This window comes from Terrapene carolina, unplaced genomic scaffold (genome assembly GCF_002925995.2).
Source record: "Terrapene carolina triunguis isolate 2854851 unplaced genomic scaffold, T_m_triunguis-2.0 Scaffold837, whole genome shotgun sequence".
Taxonomy (NCBI): Eukaryota; Metazoa; Chordata; order Testudines; family Emydidae; genus Terrapene; species Terrapene triunguis.
In genome coordinates this window covers 5,958,354-5,978,768 of record NW_020665188.1, presented here as the reverse complement: position 1 = coordinate 5,978,768, position 20,415 = coordinate 5,958,354, and positions in this window count along the sequence as shown.

Genomic DNA, 20,415 nt, shown 5'->3' with positions numbered 1-20,415 from the left:
GTTGGAAGGGACCTCAGGAGGTCATCTAGTCCAACCCCCTGCTCAAAGCAGGACCAATTCCCAACTAAATCATCCCAGCCAGGGCTTCGTCAAGCTGTAGGAGCGGGATTTTATAATTGTACTATGAGAATTAATATATGATTTGATTTGATTTTGCTAGCCACCCTTTTTGAATAGCAGAAAGGAATGACCCTTTGGGATTATGGGATTTTGTTTTTTATATGCATTACAAATTGGGCCCTTTAGTTTTTTGTTTTAAGGTTTAGTTAGTAAGAGAGAGGATTTTGTATTGTGTCTATGTTAAATAGATTAGAGGAACGTTGGAGGCCTGGGCCTTAATGTGAATTGTTTTGGTTATAAAACTTAGCAAGGGTTAATTTACAATGGTTTTTTTGCTTAATATAAAATACTGCTGTTTGTATTTTTAAAGGTTTTTGTAAAAGACTGTTTGTGTGAATGAGGAATGCATGCAACAGGAAAAGATAAGGTGTAAAGGCCATTGTTAACCAAATGGTTAAGAAAGAAGGAGCGTAGACACTTATTGAAACTTATTGACGCTAAAGAACCATTAACATGCAAAGCAAGTTCTCCAAATCACACATACAAATAAAAATATAATTAAAATTGCTAACTCTAAAAAGAAAACTCACTGCATATCACTGGTATAATGTTTTCTCAGGCTGGTCTCCCACCTCTAAAAGTATACTGTCAATCATGCTTCATCCATTGCTAATTATATTGGTATTATCCTGCATTTGCCTAATTAAAATGTTATGTATGTGTTACTAAATAAAATATATACATATTAAATTGCAACCGCAAGCTCAAATTGCCTCTCAATATATAGCTATAAAACAATTATATAAAATATAACCCACTCAAAAATTGTTCTTAAAGGGTCAAAAGGGGGATATGTAGGAGCAGGATTTTATAATTATACTATGAGAATTAATGTATGATTTGATTTCATCCTGCCAGCCACCCTTTTTGCATAGCAGAAAGTAATGACCCTCTGGGACTATGGGATTCTGTTTCCCATATGCATTACAAATTGGGCCCTTTTTAGTTCTTTGTTTTAAGGTTTAGTTAGTAAGAGACAGGATCCTGTATTGTGTCTATGTTAAGTAGATTACAGGAACATTGAAGGCCGGGGCCTCAATGTGAATTGTTTTGGTTATAAAACTTAGCAAGTTTTAATTTACGTCTTTTTGCTCAATATAAAATACTGCTGTTTGTATTCTCAAAGGTCTCTGTAAAAGACTGTTTCTGTGAATGAGGAATGCATGCATCAGGAAAAGATAAGGTGTAAAGGCCATTGTTAACCAAATGGTCAAGAAAGAAGGAGCGAAGACACTTATCGAAACTTATTGACGCCAATAAACCATTAACACGCATCCATGATTAAGAAAGGGCAAATTAACTACCCTAAGGTGGAGGCTGGCACCCCTAAAAACAATTAATTAAATCAAATCCAGGACAAAATGACCCTCTCAGAGGTGTTTTAAAATGTTTACATCAAAAAATAACACCAATTAAAAAGTAACAGGTCATAAACTGACACAGCGATATCCATAAACTTCAACAACAAAAAACTATAAGAACAGGGTGCTTTGCCATGGAACTTTGGGTTCATCTTGCCACTACTCCAAAAGCATCAAATCGCAACCAACAAAGCCCGTCTCCCCTCTGCAACCAATCTGGCTGGCCACTAAATTAATCCAAACTCTAAACTAGTAACTATAAACATCAACTGGCAAAACTGTGGGCATAATGTGTGTGTATAACTAAAAAGCATATGCTCACTGCTGTATTCTCAATAAATGCAGCATGTTGCCTCCAGGGCCGGCTTTAGGCCAATTCCCCCGATTCCCCTGAATTGCTCCCCACGCCTAAGAGGGCCCTGCGCCCTAAAGAAGAGCGACTAACTTTTTAATTTTTACTCACCCGGCGACGGTCTGGGTCTTCGGCGGCACGTCCTTCACTCGCTCCGGGTCTTCAGAGGCATTTTGGCGGCGGGTCCTTCAGTGCTGCGGAAGACCCGGAGCGAGTGAACGACGCGCCGCCGAAGTGCCGCCGAAGACCTGGACTACCACCGGGTATTCGAATCGGGCCCCGCACTTCCAAAAGCCAGCCCTGGTTGCCTCCTCCCCTATAAAAAATCTGATGTGCTTTGTTTAAGTATAACAAAGCCAGGCCTTAAAAACCTCTAAGGATGGAGATTCCACCACCTCCCTAGGTAACCCATTCCAGTGCTTCGCCACCCTCCTAGTGACATCGTTTTTCCTAATATCCAACCTAGACCTCCCCCACTGCAACTTGAGACCATTGCTCCTTGTTCTGTCATCTGGTACCACTGAGAACAGCCTAGCTTCATCCTCTTTGGAACCCTCCTTCTGGTAGTTGAAGGCTGCTATCAAATCCTCCCTCATTCTTCTCATCTGCAGACTAAATAAGCCCAGTTCCCTCAGCATCTCCTCGTAACTCATGTGCCCCAGCCCCCTAATAATTTTTGGTGCCCTCTGCTGGACTCTTTCCAATTTTTCCACATCCTTCTTGTAGTGTGGGGCCCAAAACTGGACACAGTACTACTGATATGGCCTCACCAGTGCTGAATATAGGGGAATAATCACGTCCTTCAATATACTGGCAATGCTCCTACTAACGTAGCCCAATATGCTGTTAGCCTTCTTGGCAACAAGGGCACACTGTTCCCCAGATCCTTTTCTGCAGAACTGCCGCTTAGTCAGTTGGTCTCCTGCCTGTAGCAGTGATGGGATTCTTCCATCCTAAGTGCAGGACTCTGTACTTGTCCTTGTTGAACTTCATCAGATTTCTTTTGTCCCAATCCTCCAATTTGTCTAGGTCACTCTGGACCCTACCCCTACCCTGCAGTGTATCTACCTCTCCCCGCAGCTTAGTGTCATCTGCAAACTTGCTGAGGGTGCAATCCATTCCATCATCCAGATCATTAATGAAGATGTTGAACAAAACCGGCCCCAGGACAGACCCCTGGGACACTCCGCTTGATACCGGCTGCCAACTAGACATTGAGCCATTGATCACTACCTGTTGAGCCCGATGATCTAGCCAGCTTTCTATCCACCTTATAGTCCATTCATCTAGCCCATACTTCTTTAACTTGCTGGCAAGAATACTGTGGGAGACCGTATCAAAAGCTTTGCTAAAGTCAAGGTATAGCACATCCACCGCTTTCCCCATATCCACAGAGACAGTTATCTCATCATAAAAGGCAATCAGGTTGGTGAGACATGACTTGCCCTTGGTGAATACATGTTGACTGTTCCTGATCACCTTCCTCTCCTCGAAGTGCTTCAGAATTGATTCCTTAAGGACCTGCTCCATGATTTTTCCAGGGACTGAGGTGAGGCTGACCGGTCTATAGTTCCCCGGATTCTCCTTCTTCCTTTTTTAAAGATGGGCACTATATTTGTCTTTTTCCAATTGTCCGGGACCTGCCCCGATTACCACAAGTTTTCAAAGATAATGCCAATGGCTCTGCAATCACATCAGCCAACTCCCTTAGCACCCTCGGATGCATTAGATCTGGACCCATGGACTTGTGCACCTCCAGCTTTTCTAAATAGTTCTTTCAGCACTGTTCTTTCAGCACTGAGGGCTGCTCACCTCCTCCCCATACTGTGCTGCCTTGTCCGTGAAGACCCAGGCAAAAAAAAGCATTGAGTACTTCAGCTTTTTCCACATCATCTGTCACTAGGTTGCCTCCCCCATTCAGTGAGGGTCCCACACTTTCCCTGACCACCTTCTTGTTGCTAACATACCTGTAGAAACCCTTCTTGTTACCCTTCACATCCCTTGCTAGCTGCAACTCCAATTGTGCTTTAGCCTTCCTGATTACACCCCTGCATGCTCAAGCAATTTTTTTATACACCTCCCTAGTCATCTGTCCACTTCTTGTAAGCTTCCTTTTTGTGTTTAAGCTCACTGAAGATTTCTCTGTTAAGCCAAGCTGGTGGCCTGCCATATTTGCTATTCTTTCTGCACATCGGGATGGTTTGTTCCTGCGCCCCCAATAAGGCTTCTTTAAAATACAGCCAGCTCTCCTGGACTCCTTTCCCCCTCATATTAGCCTCCCAGGGGATCCTGCCCATCAATTCCCTAAGGGAGTCAAAGTCTGCTTTTCTGAAGTCCAGGGTCTGTGTTCTGCTGCTCTCCTTTCTTCCTTTTGTCAGGAAAGCAAATATCTTGTGAGTGATCTGGTGCTAATGGAGGAGAGTGTAACGAGCGCAGACTCACCCGACGGCGCCTCCTGCTGGTCGTCTCGGAAATTAGCTCTCCAGCCGTTGGAGCGCCCTCTGCAGGCCGGTGTCCCGCTACCACTCGGCCCCCGTGTCCCTCCCGGACCCGGTGCCCTGTTGTCTGGGCTGCTGCCCTCTGGCAGTAACCCCTCACAGCTCCGGGTCTCCCCCTCCCAGGGGAACCCCCACCCACTATCTCCAATTCGGCTCAGTCTTGGCTACTGCCAGTCCTCATCTAGCCCCTGCTCACTGGGGCAGACTGCAGTGTATAAGCCACTCATCACAGGCAAAGGGGTTCGGACGTGCTGCCTCTGGCTACCCGTGGGCTGCCCCCTGCAACCCAGTACCTAATAGGCCTTACCCTAGACCTGCAGCCTGGGGCTTTCCTAGGCCGGAGCTCCCTGGCTCCCTTGGCCTTTCCCCAGCCCTGCTCCACTTCAGATACCTGGTTAAGCTCCCTGCAGCCAGGCCCTTCTCTCCCTGAACGCAGAGAGAGAGTGCTGAGCCTCTGGCTCCCAGCCTTTTTATACAGGCTAGCTGTGGCCTGATTGGGGTGTGGCCCAGCTGCGGCCGCTTCCCCAATCAGCCCAGCTTTTAGAGCTGCAGCCCTCTCCAGGGCTGCTTTTACCCCTGTAGCCCTCTTTCATGGCTGATTTCAAGCCCTTCAGGGCAGGAGTGGGTGTTCACCCCGCTACAGAGGGGCATGGCACTGTAGTCCTCTTTCGCCCTCTTGCTGCATCCGCTGGGAAAAGTCACAGCACTGAATCCATTTCTTAAACCATGCTTCTCTTCAGCAGGGCCTCTCGGGAGGAGATGGGCTCTCTCTCCTAAGCGCAGAGTGGAAAGGCGCCTTTCCCTGTGAAATAATCCTCTCCCCCTTCCAGCTGCGCACCATTCGCAGGGTTCACTTCCCCTTTTCCCTGCTGCGCTGTAGCCGCCCGACCCAGCCCAGGCGCAGTGTGCTCAGTGCCTCCACACCTATTGCCCCACTGGTGTCCAGCACTTCCCAGGTTTGGGCTATTAGCTTGTAAACAAGGCAAGGACCATGACTCGATCCAGTTTCCATTCATCGTAGTGGAGCTGGATCAGGCCTCATGGAGCTCTGTCTTCTTGTACAGCACCGTGCACAGCCCCGTGCTATCCTGACTCCCTCAGTACCCTTCTTGTAGCACTTCAGCTTCGTGCATCAGCCTGCTCCAGGAAGTATGGGCATGTGTCTCCTCTACACCATGGCCTATACGCAAGAAGGCAGGTCTTAAAAGGACAATTAGACTAGCACCTGGTAGTTTTGTAGCTCTTTGGTGCACAGTGGGAACTCCCCAGCAGTGTGTGTTACACCTCGTGTGATAGGCTGGGCAGATCAAAGGTAGGCTTCTTATTGCCCTTGTATAGAGGCTCCTCCTAAACGCAGCAAGTCATCGGGTTAGGGTAAGCAAGACAAATGTGTCACTAAAATCCCAGTAAGGTTAGTTGCAGAACAAAGCAAACGTACAGAAAAGTGCTTCCATGTGTCCTCAAAGCTGATGTTCCTTTCTACAAACCTTGACTCCTGCTCTTCTATTTAGGAGAATGTCCCCAGCTCTGTGTTGTCAGTAAGAGCACTGGCTGAGGACCCCACTCCTACTTCCCAACACGCTCTCTGGATGAGTCCCGAGTCCCAAGTCCCTGAAAACACAATCTAGACATGTGCCCTGAAGGCAAATTCAATTTCCTTCAGCTAGGTCTTGCCTCCTGGTGAATGTGTTAAACCCCAGCCATGCAGCATAGTGAGTTACTTTGGCAGCCCCACTGTTTCATTCTCACAGACCATCCCAGGCCTGTAACTTTCATGCCATCAAAAGTCAAAGTCTAGTTCAGAGAAAATTTTCTGACCTCTTTGAAATCTAAAAGATCCCAGTTTGGCCCAAAGGTCCAGGTTCAGTGTGCTGTCCAAGCTGAGACACCCATCCCTTCTTTGATGTCTCTTCTTGCCATTTTACCCAGAGTGGGAACTTGATAGGCTTTAAGTTGCTCAAGAAATAGATGCCACTGTCAGGAAGGAGTTGTGCTATGTGGGCAGCTGTTAGGGACTCTGGCAGGAAGGAGACTTAGGAGAACTTTCCATCACTCTCAGACTCTGCCTCTGGACTAATCACCAAAGTGCTAATCAAAGGGTCAAGAAATAAAGTCAAACCCTCTTGTATTTCAAACACTTCAGGGCCAGATCCTAAGCTGGCACAAATCATTTAAGTCATCAGGGCTATGTTGATTTGTGCCAACTGAGGATCTGACCCCAGCCTTCTTTTTGCTCTCGCTATGCACTTATCTGCACAAGGCTTAAGCTTCTTTCCCCTGGAATATTTTACCATTCCAGAGCTGTGCACATGGCACACAAGGGACTAGCAGTGCAAGAGGGACTTCCTAGGGTGGCAAGTGGTTGCTTTTCTCCTGGGCCTGGCTCCTCTTCCCAACATGGTTACATCTAATCAAACTCTCTCTGGGGTGGAAAGTGAAACCTTCTTTCCAAAACATTGGCACGCTGCATGGCAGCACGTTCAGTGCTGGGTTGGCTCCTTTTCTAACTTAGGCTCAAAGGCAGGGGCTGTGTGATCAGCAGCCGTCACAGTGCACTCCCTGAACTCAGCACACCCTGGTATTCTCATTGGTGAGACTAATTTGTCACCTTTTCTCCCAGAGAATGGCCATGTGCCAGCACGGAGCTTTGCTGTGGCAGAGGACTGTTGTTGCAGAGCTGCCAGGGGTCATTTATAATCCTTGTGCATCTGGTCGTTGCTGAAATAATGAAGAAAGGGGTTTGTGCTGGCCCCTTCAGCCACCTGAGACCAGCAGGGTGCTGCAACTTCTCAGCAATTACAAGAGTCTTAATGAGTTGGTAATTTAGTGAAAGAGAGAAGCTGAGGGGCTCGGCTAGCCTGGGTTACTACCTGGGACCTGGCCGCGTTGTCCAGCCAGGGGCAGCTCTATGTATTTTGCCACCCCAAGCACGGCAGTCAGGCAACCTTCTGCGGCATGCCTGCGGGAGGTCCGCTGGTAACGCAGATTTGGCGGCATGCCCGCGGGAGGTCCGCTGGTAACGCGGATTTGGCGGCATGCCTGCGGGAGGTCCGCCAGTCCCGCGCCTTCGGCGTACCCACCGCTGAATTGCCGCCAAAGCCGCGGGACCGGCGGACCTCCCGCAGGCATGCCGCCGAAGGCAGCCTGACTGCCGCCCTCACGGCGACCGGCAGGCCGCCCCCCGCGGCTTGCCGCCCCAGGCATGCGCTTCGTGCGCTGGTGCCTGGAGCCGCCGCTGTGTCCAGGGCTAGAAGAATGGAAATGAGGGGAACACAGCTGTGCTCCAAAAGTGTATGTTGGTAACATCTAGGCTGGACTATGGTAACTTGCTGCTTTTTGAGCTAGCAGATAAAATACTTTGTCTCTTTTGCCTTGCTGCAGCCAAGATTCCTGCATGTGTAATACCGACAGACCCCGGTCATCGGCGAGCAGGATCAAACTGGGGACCTCTGGAGCTTAGTGCATGAACCCCTACAGCATGAACTAAAAGCCAAATGGCTGTTAGCTAAGGCTGTAGAGCAGGCTCATTTAACTCTAAGTGGTCTCGGTGCTACTAGATGGGACAGAGCACCATGCCCAGAAGGTGTGTGGGTTACACATGCACCTCGGTTTTTATTCAGCTCTGTTTCGCTACCAGGGTGTCCTGGGAAAGGTCACCGCCCAGAAGAGTTTGGTTGACACTGCAGCTCTGGGTGGGGTCCTGTGTGCCTTACTGACTCCTCCTATGCCACCTGCGGTGCTCAGGCCTAGGCAGGCTCCTGGAGGGCCTCGTGGGAGCCACCCAGAAGAAGGGACAATTGGGGCAGCTTGCCAGGCTCTGGCAGAGTTTCTCCCTGGTTGGATATTGGAGATGGTCTCTTCCACACAAGACTTTTAGCCAAGGGCTAACAAAAAAATTTGTGAAGAGCACCGTTCTTGCCAGTTGGAGCGGCCCAGACTGCATCATGTGACAGGACTTTTCCCAAGCCCCTCCCTGTGCAGGTTGTGCACAGAGTCCCTCCAAGCTCTCCCCTCTTCTGACACTGGCTGACCGCTGTGCTTTCCCATCAAGAGAGACAGTGGAGTTTTCAGGAACATAGCGTCAACTCTTCCAGCAAAGTGGGGCTTGCTGTGGGCTGCCTTCCCAGTGGGGCTGCCTCCCCTCCTTGTAGATAGTCCTGAGAAAGTGTGCGTGTTGGAATGAGAAACAAAGGAAGAGCTTTCCCCAGCTCCCCGCCCTTTGCAACATAGGGACCTGGGGCCCATGTGGCTTATTATGAGCTGGGGAAGGAGCATTTTGGCGGCATCCTCTTGTGAGTTTGAGTCCCAGGCTGGAATTCTTTTTCCTGATTTGGGCCAGAAGATTCTGTTTTCAGGGCTAGCATCAAGACACCCACAGCAGCCACTCTGCCCCCCAGCCGGGGGTGATCAAGTCCCCAGCGCCCATTCTTGCCCCCGATCAGTTTTTTATGGTGTTTCCAGTTCTGCAGGGATTTGTTCTGGAGGGGTTCTGAACAGTAAAGCACTTTGGGACATGTGACACCAATCATATTCTAAACAAAGCCTTGTTATTTCAATCTGTCAGGGCCAGATTCTAAGCCAAGGCACCTCCAGGACCCTCAGGTCTTCTGGGGCCCAGCAGGGCACCATGGCTGCTTACCCCTATGCTGAGGGGGAGGCACCCATTTTGCAGTGACGTGTAACTCCACCCTCCCATCCGACAGCTCTGTGGACAGCTGCCCATCAGGGCAGTGGTGATAACCCTGGGGAAAGCAGTGAGACAGGGGCAGGGCAGGATGCCTGACCATCTCTCCTGAAAAGGAGCTGCCACCCCATGGCCTGGAGACAGGCAATGCAGCCAAAAGCAATCTCCTCCAGGGCATTTGGGGAGGGGTGCAGCAGAGAGCCCCCAGCAGCTACACTTCCCCCACCCCCAGCCAGGGATGATCAAGACCCCAACCCCCATTCTTGGCCCCTCCCTGCCTGCCCGGGGTTAAACTCCAGAAGGAGGAAAGCCTATTAACGTGATGTGGGAATGGGTCTCTGCTCTTGAGGAATCACATCATTGGCCACGTTCTCCCCTCTTGCGGCATTAAAGCAGTGCTGTGCTCCATTCTGCTAGCTTGACGTGGGCCAGGAGGTGGTCTCTAGCCATCACTAATTAATTCTTTGGAAGGCCAACTTAAAAAAGCAAGTGACCCTGGAATACAATGGGCTGCCAAGATCAAGCCATGAGCCATGCCTGACCATCCTGGAAGTCATGGTTGCTGGTTGGTTTTGATGAGGTGGGGGGAATATGCTGGGAAAATGTACTGCCTCTTTGGAAGGTAGCTTGGCCTAGTGGCTAGGACACGGACTAGGACTAGCGAGCCCTGGGCTCTGTTGCTAGCTCTTGCCTGCTTGGGCAAGTCCCTTCGCCATATGTGCCTCGGTTTCCCCATCTGTAAAACGGGCATAGTGATACTGACCACCTTGTAAGGCACTGTTGGAGTCTACCCCAGAAAGTGCTAGCTAAGAGTGGGGTATTATTATGGTTATTTGATTGATTACTATTGTTTGTCGTTTGAGCCCCCAGTAGTTCCGGCTCCTGACTGATGTCTTGGGACACCAGTGTATTTGCGTTTCAGGGTCTGATCCTGTGCAGGCAAAACTCCCTTTTGGCCGTAATGAAGGTTTCCCATGCAGGAGCGGAACCCTTCTGTGCGCTGAGAACACGTACAGCCCAGTTCTCCCATCGGTTACACCCTGATGGAATTGCCACTGGAGTCCATGGACGCTGCCCTCCTGCGACTCTTTGGCTTCGTTAAGTGTTCTCTGGTTCCTGTTGGGTGGTGGAGGGTGCAGGGCTCAGTGACAGACACTCCAGTTGTCACTAAAGGAGAGGCATATGCCAAAAGAGCTGAGACGTACAAGCAATGCCACTGATGGAGAGCGAGGGGCTCCTTTGTAATACCTCTGCTCCTTGCCCTGTGGCTGCCAGGAAGAATCTGTTTGGACTTGGAGGAGGCCATGGGGCTGCTCCAGAAATTCAGAGCTGGAAAGGAGGTAAGGCAAATGCACCAGCCTCTCCACCCTGTGGCAGCAAAGCCCAAATCCGACTTTCTAGCAGGCATTGCTGAAAGCTGAGCGCAGCCTTGGAGCAGCCTAGACGGAACTGGTAGCAGCTGGCATTGCTGCTGGGTTGTGCACAGAACACTGTCGAGCGATGGGCTGATGATATAAGGGAATGCATTGCTCTCTCCTATTAGTAGCCTCAGGATTTGATTGGCCTCACATCAAAGGTGAGATGAGATTGGTTTTGCTCCTGTCACTTGGGGGTGTTGGCAAAGCTGTGCCATGATGCAGCGCTCTGTGGGACTCAGTACTAGACTAACAGGTGTGGGTCAGGACTGCCAGGGATCAGCAGGGCAGCAGGAGGCCCAGCTCTGGCACGACAGAGATGTCTGAGGGTATGTCTACACTACAGGATTAATCCGAATTTAGATAATTCGAATTTGGGAAACAGGTTGTATAAATTTGATTGTGCGCGGCCACACTAAGCACCTTAATTCGGTTTTTAACCACATTAATTCGGTGGTGTGCGGCCACACTACCCCATTAACTTAAACACAGTAATTCGGTGCTGTGCGTCCACACTAACCCTAATTCGAATTAACAAAATCGATTTAGGCTCTACTCCGTTCGTCGAGGTGGAGTACAGAAATCGATTTAAAGGGCCCTTTAATTCGAATTAACTGGCTCTGTAGTGTGGACGGGTGAAGGGTTAATTCGGATTAACGCTGCTAAATCCGAATTAATCCCGTAGTGTAGACCAGGCCTGAGGTTCAGGTGTGCAGCTGGGGAGCCTGGGGCTGGAGAGCAGGGTCGAGTGCAGCAGGTCAGCACTGAGACGTCTGTGGGGATCTGAGTGTGAAAGGGCTGAGCAGCTCTCTGCTGTGCTGCAGCGGCTGCTGGGCCGATCCCCATCCCAGCAGCCAGCCTTGAACAGGGAGAGAAAGAAAACCTCTCCCTCACACTTCAAGATGAATCCCAGCCTATTTAAAGCGAGGAAGTGAAAGCCAGTTCCGCTGGCACCAACGCCTTCCCTCCCGGCAACGCGCAAACGACCCAAGTGAACTGGGTGCTGTTTGTTTAAACTGCTGTGGCTGCTGCAGTTTTCTCAGCTGTTGCTCCTTCCTCTGGCCCATCTCCGGCAGGAGAACAGAGCCCGGTTTGTTCTGTCCTCCTTCCCAGACCCCCAGGCTATGGCTTTGCAACCCGCCCCTCAGTCACAGCCAGCGAGGGGCAAGGCGGGCAGCAGAGCGAGGGGGTGGCAGGGAGGGGCAGCCATTCCCTGGCAGGGCCTCAGCACGCCGTTTTTCATCTGCAGCCCATCAGCACCTAAGTGAGGGGCAGTCTGTGCTTCAAAGGGCAGGAAGGGGAAAAGCTCAAATGTTTATGGAAAAACTCTCTAAAATAAGAATCCAGCCCATGCCCTGCAGCCATCAGGCCATTCAGTCAGCCACAGCAAGGAAAGGCAGCTGTCTACTCCAGAAGGTCAAAGCATGAAAGAGTCACTCAACAGCTTGTAGGGAATGGTTTATGTCAGGCTCTTTGGCCCTGATCTGTGTATCTAAGGTACGTATATGGCCCTCATTACCATAGTAATGAGCACCTCACAATCTTTACAAAATTCCTGGGAGGCGGGGCAGTGCTATCACCCCATTGTACAGACAGAGAACTGAGGCACAGATAGTCTAAGTCAGTGGTTCTCAAACTAGGGCCGCTGCTTGTTCAGGGAAAGCCCCTGGCGGGCCGGCCGGTTTGTTTACCTGCCGTGTCCGCAGGTTCGGCCGATTGCAGCTCCCAGTGGCCGCGGTTCACCGCTCCAGGCCAATTGGGGCGGCGGGAAGCGGCGGCCAGTAAGTCCCTCAGCCCACGCACTTCCTGCAGCTCCCATTGGCCTGGAGCGGCGAACCGCAGCCACTGGGAGCTGTGATCGGCCGAACCTGCGGACGTGGCAGGTAAACAAACCGGCCTGGCCCGCCAGGGGCTTTCCCTGAACAAGCAGTGGCCCTAGTTTGAGAACCACTGGTCTAAGTGACTTGCCCAAGATCACATAGAAACTCTGTGGCAAAGCAGGGAACTGCACCCAGATCTCCCAATTCCTAGACTAGTGCCCTACCCACTGGGAAATGCTTCCTCTCTCACACTGGCTGTCTCTTTCTGCCATGTCTAATTGTTCTTCTTCCCCTAATAGGTAAACAACAATGGAATCATCTCTTTCTTGAAGGAGGTTTCCCAGTTTACACCAGTCGCTTTCCCAATCTCCAAAGACCGGCGTGTGGTAGCAGCTTTCTGGGCTGATGTGGATAACCGACGGGCAGGTGAAGTGTATTACCGGGAAAGTAAGGACCAGACCATCTTGGAGAGAGCCACCAAGGACATCGGACAGTATTTCCCTGAATTCCTGGAGTTCTCTGCCGTATGGGTTTTTGTGGCCACCTGGCACCGGGTGACCTTCTTTGGAGGAAGTTCCTTTTCTCCAGTGAGTTGTTGGCATTCAATGCTGGGTGGAGGATGGGATGGGAAAGGGTCAAGGTATGGAGTCCTAGATTATGCTCTCTGAGTTGCCCAAAGTAATTAAATTTGACCTAGCTAAGACCTCTCAGAGTCTAGAACTCAAAGGCAGACCCCTCTCACCTGCACAGCTGCACTTAGGAACTAAGGAACTGCGGATATTAATGAGGGAGTTTATATCAGAAATTTCATCAGAAAAATGTGAGTGATAATTTGGAATAATTTAAGAACACCTTATTACATGCCTAAAAAGTTACAATCCCACAATTGAGGAAGATGACCTATTGGTTAAAAAATTGACCTGATTTAGAGCAGAAGTGAAGACAGCAATAAAATTATATATATATATATATACATACATAAAATGGAAGAAGAGGGAAGTTAATAGTAACAAATATAAATCAGAAGTTAGGAATTGTAGAAAATTGATAAGGGAACCAAAGGGACATAAGAAGAAATGTATGGCCAGCAGAGTTAAGGACAATAAGAAGCAATTTTTAAAATATATTAGGAACAAAAAGAATCCTGACAAAGGTATTGGTCCATTACTAGATGGAAATGATAGAATTATTGATAATAATGCAGAAAAGGCAGAAGTGATCCAAAAATATTTCTCTTCTGTATGTGGGGATAAAACAGATGATATAGTCTCATCATATGGTGATTTCTTTCTATTCCTCTAGTATCTCTGGAGGATATTAAACAGAAACTACTAAAGTTAGACATTTTTAAACTAGCAGATCCAGATAAGTTGCATCCAAGAATTTTAAAAGAACTGGCTGAGGAGCTCGCTGGCCCATTAATGCTGATTTTCAATAAGTCTTGGAGTACTAGGGAAGTTCTGGAAGAAAACTAACGATGTGTCAATTTTTAAAAAGGATAAACAGGGCGACCAGGGTAATTATAGGTCTGTCAGCCAGATATCGATCCCGGGCAAAATAATGGAGCAGCTGATACGGGACTCGATTAATAAGGAATTAAAGGAGGGTAATGTATTTAATGCAAATCAACATAGATGTATGGAAAACAGAGCCTGTTAAACTAGCTTGATATCTTTTTTTGATGAGATTACAAGTTTGATTGATAAAGGTAAAAATGTTGACATAATATGCTTAGACTTCTTTGAGACAGACAAGGCGAGTGAGTTCATATGTTTTATTGGACCAGCTTCTGTTAGTGAAAGAGACAAGCTTTCGAGCTCACACAGAGCTGCTCTTCAGGTCTGGGAAAGGTATTCAGAGCATCACAGGTCACAGCTAAATACAAGGTGGAACAGATTGCTTAGCATAAGGATTTAACACATATTTCAAGGGACCATTCAAGGTGCAGTGGCCTGTTAATGCTCCACCATTCAGAGAGGGGGAAGAAAAGGGGGAAGGCAGGTGGGAGGAGTTGTTAATGGGTTACAGATTGTTGTAATGAGCCATAAATCCAGTCTACCTGTTCAGTCCATGGTTTTAAGTGTCTAGCAAAGTTATGAATTCGTATGTAGCAGGGGTAGGCAACCTATGGCCCTCATGCCAAAGGCGGCACGCGAGCTGATTTTCAGTGGCACTCACACTGCCTGGGTCCTGGAAACCGGTCCGGGGGGCTCTGCATTTTAATTTAATTTTAAATGAAGTTTCTTAAACATTTTAAAAACCTTATTTACTTTACATACAACAATAGTTTTGTTATATATTATAGACTTATAGAAAGAGACCTTCTAAAAACGTTAAAATGTATTACTGGCATGCGAAACCTTAAATTAGAGTGAATAAATGAAGACTCGGCACACCACTTCTGAAAGGTTGCCAACCCCTGGTATGTAGCCTACTAACAGCCCCCGCAAGCTGCCTCACTTCCTTTCCCCCTACACCTGGAGGGGAGTTAACGGGCCACTTCACCTTGAATGATGTCCCTTGAAATATGTTAACTATGTGGGGATAAGATGCTTGGGGAGGCTAAGCCTCCCCAAACGGGGCAAGAAATGCCAGATGCAGCACACCTCCCTTTGGAGGCACGCCACCCGCTGCCTTTGGAGCACCATCGCTGGAAGCTCCCAAGAAGTGGAGGGGCCAATGGTGTCTGGACTGTGGCCCCGCCTGCGCTCCGCCCCCTTTCCACGCTGAGGCCCTGCTTCCACTCAGCCTCTTCCCCTGTGGCCCCACTCATGCTGTGCCTCTTCCCCCTGATGCCCCGCCTGCACTCAGCCTCTTCCCGCCTTTGTTCCACCTCTTCCCACAAGGCCCCCCTGCCTGCTGCTCACTCTTCTCCACCCCCTTCCCCCACCCACCATCGTTCACTCTTAAGGCAGGAGGGGGTTGAGAGGAGGAAGCGGCGGGGTGTGGCGGATTGATGATTTTGCCGCTCCTAGCCCTGAAATAATTGCCGCCCCCGGCCCCATATTAACTTGTTTTAGTTTTTTTACAAATTCGTTTGAACTAAAATGAATCTAAATATCATTAAAATAATTGAACATTTACAAGTTTTATTATAAATAGAATTATTTCAGTGGACCCTTGCTTGAACATGCATCTGTATAGCGCGATTTCGCTTATAGCGCTGGACCGCGCATGGATCCAAAACTGAGAACTGCTTAATTTCTTCCTTCCGGTCATATTATTAACATTTAGGATTCTCGTGAGTATGTTTACTAAATGGCGTTGCGCCGTCATTGGTGGTTTCAATATGCGCTATGATTGGTAGAATCGTGGCGTCACTGATTACCAAAATGCTGCTATTATAAATTTGCCGCCCCTGCAAATTTGCGGCCCTAGGCCTAGGCCTTGTCGGCCTAAACGATAATACGCTGCTGGCAGCGGGTGGGGGGCCTCAGGGGAGGGGGCAGAGAGGAGCGAGTGGCAAGTGTGGGGAGCCTCAGGGGAAGAGGTGGAACGGGGTGGGAAAAGGCAGAATGGGGGTGGGGTCTTGGGGCACAGCCAGGATGGAGAGGAGGCAGGACCACAGTTCTTGCACTGGTGGGCCCTCCCCCCTACACTTCCAGGGAGCTTCTGGTGCTCGCGCCCAGCCTCCCCAAACGCAAGAGTCATGTGCCACCTATGCATAGGTTTGCCAGTTTTTGTTGGATGTATTCCTGGAGGTTTCATCACATGACATAATCTTTAATTAAAGATTAATCTTTAATTCCTGGTGATTCCAGGACAATCCTGGAAGGCTGGCTATGCTTGTGCTAAACAATCTGATCCAACTGGTATTTAGCTGTGACACTCTGAGTCTGTTTCCCAGACTTGAAGAAGAGCTCTGTGTAAGCTTGAAAGCTTGTCTCTCTTACCAATAGACATTGGTCCAATCAAAGATATTACCTCACCTACTCTCTTTCTAGTATCTTGGAACCAACACGGCTACAACAACACTGTAGACTTCTATAAGGCATTTGACTTGGTATCACATGACATTTTGATTAAAAAACTAGAACTATATAAAATTAACATGGCACACATTAAATGGATTGAAAAGTGGCTAACTGATAGGTCTCAAAATGTAACTGTAAGCAGACAATTGTCATCAAGTGGGTGTTTCCAGTGGAGTCCCACATGGATCAGTTCTTAGCCCTACATGGTTTAACATTTTTATCAATGATCTAGAAGAAAACATAAAATCAAATCATCACTGATAAAGTTTGCAGATGACAAAACGTGGAGTGGTAAATAATGAAGAGGACAGGTCACTGATTCAGAGAGATCTGGATCGCTTGGTAAGGTGGGGACAAACAAACAATATGTGTTTTAACACTGCTAAACTTAACTGTATACATCTAGGAACAAAGAATGCAGGCCACACTTACAGGATGGGGGGCTCTATCCTGAGAAGCAGTGACTCTGAAAAAGATTTGGAGGTTGTGGTGGATAATCAGCTGAACACGAGTTCCCAGTGTGATGCTGTGCCAAAAGAGCTAGTGTGCTCCTGGGATGCATAAACAGGAGGAATCTTGTGCAACCGCTGCTGTTATACTGTGTCCGGTTCTGGTGTGCACAATTCAAGGACACTGATAAATTGGAGCCACAAGAATGATTAAAACAACGAGGAGTCCGGTGGCACCTTAAAGACTAACAGATTTATTTGGGCATAAGCTTTCGTGGGTAAAAAGCCCACTTCTTCAGATGCATGGAGTGAAAATTACAGATACAGGCATAAATATACTAACACATGAAGAGAAGGGAGTTACCTTACAAGTGGAGAACCAGTGTTGACAGGGCCAATTCAATCAGGGTGGATGTGGTTCACTCCCAATAATTGATGAGGAGGTGTCAATAGCAAAAAAAGGAAAATTGCTTTTGTAGTGAGCCAGCCACTCCCAGTCCCTATTCAAGCCCAAATTAATGGTGTTAAATTTACAAATGAATTGTAGCTCTGCAGTTTCTCTTTGAAGTCTGTTTTTGAAGGTTTTTTGTTGAAGGATGGCTACTTTTAAATCTGTTATTGAATGTCCAGGGAGATTGAAGTGTTCTCCTACTGGCTTTTGTATGTTACCATTCCTGATGTCTGATTTGTGTCCATTTATTCTTTTACGTAGAGACTGTCCAGTTTGGCCAATGTACATGGCAGAGGGGCACTGCTGGCACGTGATGGCATATATCACATTAGTAGATGTGCAGGTGAATGAGTTCCTGATGGTGTGGCTCATGTGGTTAGGTCCTCTGATGGTGTTGCTAGAGTAGAGATGGGGACAGAGTAGGCAACAAGGTTTCTACAGGGATTGGTTCCTGGGTTAGTGTTTCTGTGGTGTGGAGTGTAGTTGCTGGTGAGTATTTGCTTCAGGTTGGGGTGGGGGGCGGGCTGTCTGTAAGCAAGGACTGGCCTGCTTCCCAAGGTCTGTGAGAGTGAGGGATCATTTTCCAGGGTAGGTTGTAGTTCGTTGATGATGTGCTGGAGAGGTTTTAGCTGGGGGCTGTACGTGATGGCCAGTGGTATTCTGTTATTTTCCTTGTTGGACCTGTCCTGTAGTAGGTGACTTCTGGGTACCCGTCTCGCTCTGTCAATCTGTTTCCTCACTTCCACAGGTTGGTATTGTAGTTTTAAGAAGTCACCTACTACAGGACGGGTCCAACAAGAAAAATAACAGGCCCCAATGAATCACAAGCAAAGCCAGGAGGACTGCACTCAGCTTTCTCCATAGTTTCTCAGTGCTGCTGCTGGCTTAGTGTGTCCCCTTCCTTAGCCAGCCACTCTACATAGCTATCTGCAATGATGCCATCATGCTCTTAGTCTCCACTGGCCCAAGAAGCAAGTGTCATCTCTGACCCTGTCTGCCTGTCTCTTTCATTGTTTCTGTCTCACAAACAACAGTGACATGTAGAGGGCCAGAACCGAACCATGGTCCTGTGATCCCTGAAACACTCGGGTGACAACCAAGCCAGCTGGGTTCTACCTCTTTAGATTAGTTATATATTTTACTGTACCCTTATTGTGACAAGGAAGGTTTACAAAAAAAACGCCCCATCTAATTGGATGGCAAAATCCTGACCAATGAAAAATTCCTTCCTGCCCCTGCCCCCCAGAGAGTGAGTGGTTACTTCCAAACACCATCTCTTTTAACTCAACTTGATGTCGTCATCCAGTTTTCACTCTTAGGCTATGTCTACACTAGTATGTTTGTTGGCATAACATTTGTTGGGCAGGGCTGTGAAAAAACACACCCTTGACCAACATAAGTGTCACTGACAGAAGCACCACCGTGGACAGCGCTATGTCAGTGGGAGAGCGTCTCCTGCCAACACAGCTACCGCCAGTTGTTGGGGGTGTTTAATTATGCCAGCGGGAGAGCTCTCTCCTGTCGGCATAGAGCAGCTACACAGGAGACCTTACAGTGGCGCAGCTGCAGCAGTACAGCTGTGCCGCTGTAAGGTCCATAGTGTAGCCATAGCCTTAGATGCAGTGATAATTCTTTACTTCAGTGGCAAGTCTGTTCCACCTATTCAATACCCTCCCTGTGACATAATACCAAACTGTCTAAATCTACCTTTTGTGTGCCCCAAACTGGTGTGAAAATCCCAGTGTTCTCAGCTTCCAGTGGGTGTGCCGACTGAGGTTTGTCTGTCTAAACCCCCGACTTGCGCAAGGACGCAAGGAGTGCATGCACTGGGAGTTGCACACATGTTAATCAGAGAATTAATGTTGGCTTTTGAAAATCTGACCCTAAATTCTTCCTTCTTAATTTAGATCTGTGTCATCTTATTCTGATCTGCCCAGTGACCTCAGATACTTTTTTTTTATAGTAATCCTTATAGCCATCACTTAATAATAACCCTTGGCCAACATGTTTAGGTTTTGGTTCCAAGATCTAAGCATCCAAACCCAAATTTAGGTACCTAAATAAGTGGCTTTATTCTCAGAGGGGCTGAGTACCCACAAATCCTAGAGAACCTAAAGGTGTCCTTATCTTTCCGCTCAAACCCTAATTCATATGCTTTGATCATGTCCCCTTTTAATAGTCTCCTCCCAGGACTAAATAATCCCATCGTTAATCTCCCTTTCCATGTAAAACACTCCATTCCAGGATTCCTCTTTAGTTTTTTTTACACTGAATTCCTGAGAGCTGATTGAAAAATGGAATTGCCATCCCATGGAGAGTGTTGATAAATCAACATTTGTTTTCATCCCAAATCAGGACAAAAAAGTCTGAATATCAAAGATTTTTACACAATGAAAAGTTCCAAAGAGTTTCAATTCAGGACTGTCAAAACGTGTCAATTGAAATGAAATGTTTTGACATTCCACAAGCAGAGACTGCAGTGCATCATGGGAGATGTAGTCCAGCCAGGGAGCAGTGTCCATAGGTTAGAATGCAGGCACCAAGGACCTGGAACTAGAATTCCCATAAGGCACTGCAGCAGCAACGCAAGAAGACTCAATGCTTAAGGTCAATGCAAAACGAAACAAAACATCTAACTGATTTTCTTGATGGAACATTCTGTGGAAATCTATCTTTTCCCATGGAAAAAATTCAGTGTCAACAAAACCCCATTTTCTAATGGCAAAATGTTCCACCTGAACAGATTCCACTAGCTTTAGTCCTTTCTAAAGGCAACGTGTCTTTCTCCAATGAGTTCTCCCAAACTAAACAGTCCAATTCAAACGGGTCAGTCAATTTTCTCTCCATTCCCAGCTATTTCTTCCTCTGCCAGTCTCCCTCCTCTGCTCTAGCTCCTCCTCCCTTAACCAGGGCCGGCTCTGGCTTTTTTGCCAGAGCGCCGTGGGGAGGGCGGCAAGCCCGGCCGGGGCTCTCCGCTCTCCCCGGCGGCCAGAACGCCGGGGGGAGGGCAGAGAGCCCCCGGCGGCCAGAGTGCCGGGAGGAGGGCGGCGAGGCCGGCCAGGGCTCTCCGCTCTCCCCGGCGGCCAGAGCGCCGGGGGGAGGGCGGAGAGCCCCCGGCGGCCAGAGCGCCGGGAGGAGGGCGGCGAGCCCGGCCGGGGCTCTCCACTCTCCCCGGCGGCCAGAGCGCCGGGGGGAGGGCGGAGAGCCCCCGGCGGCCAGAACGCCGAGAGGAGGGCGGCGAGCCCGGCCGGGGCTCTCCGCTCTCCCCGGCGGCCAGAGCGCCGGGAGCAG